Source organism: Pseudopodoces humilis, chromosome 1 (assembly GCF_049639895.1).
Source record: "Pseudopodoces humilis isolate 2021_Gansu_Grassland_sample_001 chromosome 1, ASM4963989v1, whole genome shotgun sequence".
Taxonomy (NCBI): domain Eukaryota; kingdom Metazoa; phylum Chordata; class Aves; order Passeriformes; family Paridae; genus Pseudopodoces; species Pseudopodoces humilis.
This window is the reverse complement of record NC_142200.1, coordinates 63581033-63590101: the sequence shown is the minus strand read 5'-3', so window position 1 is coordinate 63590101 and position 9069 is coordinate 63581033.

Below are 9069 nucleotides of genomic sequence, written 5' to 3'. Positions count from 1 at the left end.
TCTGCATTGTTTTGTAACTTGGGCAAGGTGGGTAGGAGAACTGGAATTTGCTACTTTATTCAGACTTTCCAAATTATCACACCATTTCAGGTTTTATTAAATTGTACGTTTTTTAAATTGTCATGTAAAAAGTTTTGGTCTTGGTGCTGAGAAAAGAATATGTTACAAAGTTTTTTTTCTTAGGAAAGAATACTGTTAAACAGGTAAGTGCAGAGCATTAACTAAAGACGTGGGGTTAAAGGTGACCATCCCTCTGAAACACTGGACATCCCTTCGACAGAATGTTGTGTAGGATATTCTGGCTTCTTCCAGAATCCCTCAGATGTCTCATTTGCATGTCAGCTGCTTTTCATTTCTCTCATCTTCCTGCTCTCTATGAAGAACTGCAATCCAGCTGCTCTAGGACAGTGTTCAGACACTTGAAATTCTTGTTCCTGGAATAAAAGATCCTCAGTCTATTTGTATTTGACACAATCCTTCATCCTCTGGCTCTTTAAAGCATGCGTTTGATCACTCCTGTGTGAGGCTGAGAAAACTGAGTGTTCCTCTGTGGAGGGTACAAGGCAGAAATAGTGGTCAAGGGTTCAGTTACTGTGGTGAAGTCACAGGAATTTGAGTTATTGCTGTGAAAAAAGGATGAAAGGCAAGTTTATAGTTGCAGTTGTGGTGCAGCTGGATATGAAGGCTTTGCTGGTGTGCATGCCAAGGTCCACATTATTGGTCATTAATTTACTGCCTGGTCCAGGAGCTTTCCCTCATCACTGCATATCTGAGACAACAGATGGATCTGCTAAGAAGTAACTCACTGAAATTTAGTGTAGCTCAGCAGTGAGGCAATGGCCACTTCACAACAAAACAGCTGAGTGATTGCTGCTACAAAAACTGAAAGTAAACTGGAGTAAACTGAAAGTAAACTGAAAGTAAATGTGCTTCTGGAAACAAGGAGTCTGTGGGTGGAAGGGTTTGAAGAGACCTGGTGGATTGTGAGAAGAGTGGTGGCAGCTGTCCATAGGTATGCACCCCAACAGCCCTCTGCTGAAATGATCACCCGGGCTGTCCAGCTGCCGAAAAAATGCCTCTTCACTCTTGTGTTCATAACAGGTTTGTATTTCTGAGATAAATCACCTCTAAACTTACCGCAATCAGAAAAAAATCCTCACAAAGCTGCTGTGGTTGGTATTTGTGTCGCTGGATGCTGCTTCCCCCTTGTGGCTGATGGTTCTTCCCGCCGGCAGCCGCAGCCGCATCCTCTGTTCCCGTGAGCTCCGCTGGACCTCGTCTCCTAATGCTGCACAGCCAGAGCTCTCTGGCCCAAACACCTCCGGGGTATAACAAGAAAGGTGAGCAGAGCCGTGGTGTTCGGTGACCAAACCAGAATGAACTTGTCTCCATTGATGTGGGTGCTGCGGCAGACCTCTGTGCAAAGGCGGCAGGCAGGGGCTGGGTGTAGTTCAGCAACCGATTAGCACCTCATTGTATATTGCAGCACTGAAAAGAAAACCCTGACAAACTCGATTAAAGAACACTGATCATTGTTTAATGAAGACAGCAAGAAGCAATCTACAATGGTTAACATGTTCCTGCTGGAGGAGAGACACTTGTGGTGAGACAGATCCCAAGCAATAGCACTTCACTGACTGAGAAATTTGCGGGGACGTTGACCATTATGGAGTGGTTTGGGATGAAAGTGACCTTTAAAACTCATCTAGTCCAACCCACTCGCAATGAGCAAGGACATCTCCAAACAGACCAACTTGCTCAGAGCCCCATCCAACCTGACCTTGAATGTTTCCAGAGATTAAACACATACCACCTCTCTGGGCAACCTCTGCCAGTATTTCAAAACCCTTGTTGTAAAACAATTCTACCTTATGTCTGTCGCACTATATTAGGAACAGCGAAGTACGACAGACTCTCTTAGCTGGGTTGCCCGAGAGAGCTAGTTTTTATTATTCCAGATCTTCTTTTAGAGACAGGTCCGAGAGGTAGAACTGTCATTGGTCATTAAACCAACACATCACTATTATTGGACAAGTAGGAACTACACCCCTTGACTGTTTATTGCAAGTAAACAACAAGGATCCAAACAACACCTGCAAAGGTTGTTGTCCTTCTCCAAGGACTGTTTGGATTCCTCCTTGTGCTTTCTCAGGCCAGAGTGAGAACCTTGTGTGACTTAGTTTTACATAGGTTCTGTGCTCCCTACCTGCTCTCAGCATCCATATATATCTAGCCTAAACCAGCATCCATATATGTCTAGTCTAAACCAATCCTCCTTTAGTATAAAACCATTATCCCTTGTCCTATCACAACAGGCCCTGCTAAAATTTATCCCTATTCATAATAAGCCCCCTTAAAGTACTGAAAGGCTACTACAGTAAAGGCTCCCCAAATCTTTTCTTCTCCATGCTGAACAACCCCAATTCTCTCAGCCTATCTTCATAGAAGTGCTCCAGCCCTCTGATGATGAGATCAGACAATTTGGTGCTGTCCACAGAAGAATTTCTAGCCCTATGCTCCTTACCTGTACTTCCTCAAAAAGTTATTCCAAAGATGAGATGTGTTCAAAGATGAAAGCAATATTTTGGTGATCTTCTGACTGTATATAGTGAATTATTTAAGACAGTACATCTCACTCCCTATTGTCAAAAAGAACAAAACAACAAAGCATGCTGCTGGAGCCAATATTACTTCAGTTAAATATTTATATATAAACTGAAGTAAATATTAGGAAAACTACCAGTACAGACAAACAGAAAGATTGTGCCTCTTTCTGGGAGATAAAAAGGAGTAAGAGGCAACATGGGCATCAGCGTCAGCTCAGTGCTGGATGAACTACACCAGACATGCTGTTCATAGTGTGTTCCCTGTATTTTTTCTGTGGATAGGGACACTGCTACTTCCACAATAAATATAAACGGAAAGTTCCTTGGCATGTCAGATTGCTGAAGTAAAGTCCTTGACACCATAAAACCAGTGCATAATGGGATGCATGTGGAAGTCACTGTGTGTGACATCCTACCTCCATTGTGTTCCCAGTAGTCAGGGACAGAGTTCCAGGGACAGCTTTGTGCTGTCTTATTTCTGCCTTGCAGCGATACTTGTAGGCACAAGCTAGAACTTCTTTCCAGTCTGGAGAAGTTTACAATCGCGAGGGAAGAAATTAAGGCTACAAAGTTTATTGTATGTCTCCAAAGTCTTTAGGTATTCCCTGCTTGAACTGCTGTGGGCTGGTGGCAGCAGCTTTCAAACGCTCACATAGGAAATCCAATCATGTCAGCTGAGGAGCTGTGAGAACTGTGCCTTTTGGTTACTTAACAGGTAGAGTTTGAGAACAACAGAGCATAAAACTTAGATCAAGTTAAAGATCAACAGATCATTTATTGGCAAGGTAAACTGCATGACCACCTGTGATTGTTTATTACCCTAAAACTAAGAAACTCTGAAATATTTTGCCTGTGTATCTCCCTCTCTAAGGTGATCATTATTGTCCCCTAGGCTGGAGATTTTGAGTCTGCTCTTGAGCCTGGGGCTCCCTTTTTGCACATCTGGTCCAAGATGTTACCCGCTGGCAGCCTGTAAAAGGATTTGTGTTTTCTCCACCTATTTTCAAGGATGGGCTGTCACAGAGACTATTTCATTTAACTCCTTCTCCTCCTTCTCCTTCTCCTTCTCCTCCTTCTCCTTCTCCTTCTCCTTCTCCTTCTCCTTCTCCTTCTCCTTCTCCTTCTCCTTCTCCTTCTCCTTCTCCTTCTCCTTCTCCTTCTCCTTCACCATCTTTACATTTCCATCCTTTCCCAGTTTAAGCTCATTACACAAGCAAGAGTAATTGTATTGATGTATATGATGCTTTGAATACCAAGTAGAAGCTGACTGGAAAGAAAGTGGGATTGAGGCTGGTAAAATATTGCTATAGAATTACTAGAGTAAGAGATTTCATTCCAGCATCTGCTGAAGTATTGAAAAGGGTCAGAAAATAATGTGGTTAATCCTAACAGCCTGGTATATTGCAAGGAACTATGAAAATATCTGGAGAGTTACAGATTTGTCCTATGTCATACCAGGCATGACAGAATCACAATGAAAGGATCATATTGCGTTTCATGCCTGAAACTATTGGCTGCAACCTGAAACCTAGCTGCAAACAATGTGTATTGCCAGTGGTCTCTGCTTTCCTCAATGTCTTTATATGAAAGGATTTTTTTTTAAAAAAAGAATAGTCCTGTTCTCTTCTTCCTATTTGTCCTCCCCTTCACAGGATCCAGATAAAAAAAAGTTCCTCTGAGGCAGTCTCCTCCAGCCTCTGATAGAGGGCAGAACCATAGAATATCTTGAATTGGAAGGAACACAGAAGGGTCATCAGTTCCAACTCCCTGCTTCTCACAGTAGCATAGCTGCACATAACTTTACATAGCTGTAAAATATTTCAGTTTGCTTTTAAATTATCTCAAATGTTTTATTGTGATGATAGATAGGAACAATTAATACACTATTATGAAAATGTGCAGAGCAAGTTGATCTGAAAGCTGTTGCGCAAGCAATCTGCTGAAACTTTTAGGAACCAAAGTTTCAAACTTAATTTTTTAGCCCAGGATTCCCAGTCTTTTGCTTAATTTATTTTTGCTGCTAAGTCTGGTGATCCACCTTTGATCCACCTTTGTCAGGATGTTTCAAAATCCTGCTAATTCTGTCACCTGTTCTGATTTTATCCTTGTCTGTCAGCAGATGGACTTACACCTAAAAGAAGACAAGCTACTTGAGTACTTGTCTTCTGTTCAAATCCTCCTTTACAGTACAATGAAATACTACAAGTTCCAAAGGTGGAAACTACACAGAACAGTTGCCACACCAAGTCCAGCTGCTGCCATAGTTCTGGACAGCCCTAGTCTGACTTGGCTTCTCTCTCCTGGCACCTACAGGGTCCCTGGCACCTTTGGCATGTCCTGGAGCCAGCTGTGACTCTTGGTTGAGTCCACATGGCCCCTCCACACACAGTGGAGAAGGCAAGGGTCAAGCACTCCAGACAAGCATTTCAGCCAGGTCCCTCAGTCAGACACCTCCAATCTCTCATGGAAGAGAAGAACCTGTCCTTAGAATCACAGAATAGTAGAATCACTGAGGTTGGAAAAGACCTCTATGATCGTCGAGTCCAATCATTTTCCTGAACAGGTTCACCACTAAACCATGTCCCCACGTGCCACATCCACACACCTTTTGAGCATTTCCAAGGCTGGTAATTCCACCACTTCCCAGGGCAGCCTGTTCCAAAGCCTGGCCACCCTTTCCAGGGAGAAGTTTTCCCTAGCATCTAATCCAAAACTCCTCTGGCACAGCTTGAGTCCATTTCGTCTGGGTCCTGTCACTGTTACCTGGGAGAAGAGACCAACTCTCACCTGATTACAACCTCCTTTCAGTCCTTCTCCATATGGGATAGCTTCCTGAAGGGCTAGAAGTATGCTGTGCTGGCCCAGGGGTGCCAGTGCTGGCACAGGGAGGTCACAGCAGGAGCAGCTGCCTGGTGGCCAGTTTGGTAGAGTGTGTCAGGCTGACCCCTGAGCTGCAGGGGAGGAGAGCTTGTCTCCCAGCTGGGAGCATCCCTGTGAAGCCAGGCTGATGTGATATTCTGAGGGCTGCCCATAGCCAGGAGTCCCTTGGCCCAGGTGGTACTGCACCATGACCAGACCTGGCCCCACAAAAGAAAACAAATGTCTCCATCCTTCCTGTGGCCTTGATTTATATCCCAAATAACCTTCTGCTGCCATTTCTTTTCTTTGTAGCCACCCTCTCTCATATTTGTTCATAATGTCATCCTGCAAGGTGAAAGACAAGTTCATCTAAGAAATGGAGTATGTCTACATGCTTCCACAAATGCCTATGTGTGCATGTTCCAGCAAAATACAGGATTTTTATAAAGGGGATATTTCCCTTTTAATTGGTTTTTTTTTGTAAAATTGTGTGTTATTTACAGACAAGTTGGCTTACTTTTTTTTATAGCCCTTTTTAACTTTTGAAAAAATAGTACATTAAAAATACAGGGGTAGGACACAAAACCCCAAAAGTTTTTAGAAAACAAATCAGAAATGCTTTTAGAAAAAAAACAAATGCCATTAGAAATGTTTTAACACCAATAAATCCAATCTAAATGTAAGATCCATTTTTGCCTGCATTTGTAACTATGGTATGCAATACATTCCTTGTGTAGTAGCCTATATTGTGAAAGGATGAGTTTTATTAGCCCTATTATTATTATATATTATATATATAATATATATATTATATATATATATATATATATAATATATATATTATTATTATATTCGTAGAGTTTTATTAGCCCTAATGAACCTATGGGACCTGCCAAACATAAGCCTAGCATCTCCTGAAGGAGGCTTTTACCTCAGAGCACAGGAAAGGGCTCTGTTGAATAAACTGACTGTGATGAGGGAAGGGCAGCCCCTGCTTGCCTGTTCCAGTCCACAGGGTGGCAACAGAGACAGCACCTCCGAGCTCCTATGGATCATATTGGAGCTGGTGTCACTGCGACTGTAAGTCCTCCAGAAAAAGGCACAGTGCCTTCCAAGGTCATTAGCCATGCTATTACACTGATAAATACATTTGAGCTAGATGCCAGACCAGCATATTTGCTTCTGCAAATATTTAACAACTGCTAGATAACTAACAATCACTGGCACCTTGCATTACCAGAGCAAGATAAAATCCTTCAAAAAGGGGATTTGCTTCATGTAAGGCAATCAGGACTGTATTTTTGGACCTTGATATATGCGGCTTGCTCATGAAACTTAGCAGAGAGAAATTTTCAGTAAACCAGTTGCCATATGACCACAACTAGATGTACTGAACTAAACAGGAGATATAACATGAACGCAGTGTTGCAGCTGACACAATGGAAGGAAGGGATGCCATCCATGGGGACCTGGACAAGCTTGAGAAGTGGTCACAGGAGAACATAATGGGGTTCAACTAGATCAAGTGAAAGGTGCTGCACCTGGATCAGGGCAATCCCAAGCACAAATACAGACTGGATGGCCAATGGACTGAGAACACTCCTGCAGAGAAGGACTATAGGGATGTTGGTGGACAAAAACCTGTATGTGAGCCAACAGTGTACATTTGCAGCCCAGGAGATGAATCAACCAACTTCTGCATCAAAAAAACATGACCAGCAGGCCAATGGAGCTGGTTCTCCCCTGTACTCTGCGCTCTTGAGTCACCACCTGGAGTACTGCATCCAGCTCTGGGGCAGTCTGCACAAGGAAGATGTGGACCTGTTGGAGCAAGTCCAGAAGTGTCCACAAAGACCATCAGAGAGCTGGAGCACCTCTCCTATGAGGACAGGCTGAGAGTCTTGGGGCTGTTCAGCTTGGAGAAAAGCAGGCTGTGGGGAGAGCTTAGAGCACCTTCCAGTCCAGTACCTAAAGGGATTACAAATACCTACAAAGAAGCCAGAAAGGGACTTTTGACAGGGTATGCAGCGATAATACAAGTGGTAATGGGCTTCAAAATTAAAGAGAGTAGGTTTAGATTAGATAACAGGAAGGAATTCTTCACTACAAGAGTGGCGAGGCACTGGGACAGGTTTCACAGAGAAGTTGTGGATGACGCATCATCTTTGAGCAGCTTGGTCTAGTGGAAGATCTCCCTGTCAATGGCTGAGAGGTTGGGAGTAAATGACCTTTAAGGTCCCTTCCAAAGCATTCTATGATTCTGTGATGACTCTGGGAACAAAGAACTAAGTAAAAATCTAATTATGATAGTAGGCTGTGCTTGAAAGCAGAAATGGTCATCTAAGGGAGGTTCCTAAGGCAGTTCCTGAAGGATAAGTTTAGGAACAATTTTTTTTTCATTCTTCTACTAATGACTAAGGACAAAAGCCAGTAGTGTGGTAATTAAATGTTCCTGTCACATTCTCAGAAGGGCTGGGAATGCTGTAATAGTATCACTCAGGAAGAGCTGTGCAGCTCAATGCACTGGAGTAGCAGAAATAGAGTGAAATTGACCATATGATTTCAGCAACTTAGAAAAGGAAGTTCCGCCACAAGTTAGGAAATTCTTAGCTGGAATCAGGAAAGGAAAAGGAAGTTGCTGCTCCAGTGGTTAATCAGGAGATAGCACATCCACAGACCTGACAGGGTCATGAAAAAGGCAAGTGCTATCACTAGGCAGACCGAGAGATATTTCAAGTCACGTTAGGGAAATATTAATACCTATTACAAGGCCTAGGGAAAATCCATATGGGCTACTGTATACAGTTGTCCATGTGAAGGATGAAGATTTTTTTTTTTTTGGTAACTCTTCTATCCAAAGACTTTGAATAAACATGATAAGATTGCAACGGGATGCTACGAAGTGTTCACCTCTTTTTCCAGGGGCTGGACTTACAAGATCTCTCCTACTTTGCCCACCCTGTATCACTGCATGCAATGAGCTTGTAGCTGACAAAATTTCTTATGACATATGCAATGTTAGATTTTATATACTGTCTTCATGACAAGTGACTTATCTTTTGAAAACAACAAGGTTCAAAGGGAACAGGTTTTTTTATGATTGTACTGAAACAATGAGGGTAGGAGTAGTATCTGTGATATTTGCTAACCAGTGTCTTTTTTTTTTTTTTTTTTTTTTTGACCACTATATCAAGGGTCACTGAAAAGGTGAAGGGACCTTTGATTTCAAACCCATTTATAAGAAACATTCTTCAGACCTTGTTCTGTACTGATTATAGGTGTTGGGGTAAGCAGATTTTGCTTATGACTTTAAAGGTCAGATTTTATAATCCCTTTCATTCTCCATCCTTTTGGTCAGAACGTTTCATAGAGTACAATCTATTACAGAGAAACATTTATTATGAAACATACAATTTTGTAAGCATACACAATTCGCAATTCGAAACTGAACTTGATAGTGAGTCACAATGAGTTTATCTTCCTGATAAAAAATTATATGAGATCTCTACATTTAGTCTGAAGCCAGTGGAATCCTACTATACCTCATTTGCTAGGGCTATATTTGTATTTAAGTGAGTCGAAACAGGGGAGTGGCAAGGGGTGT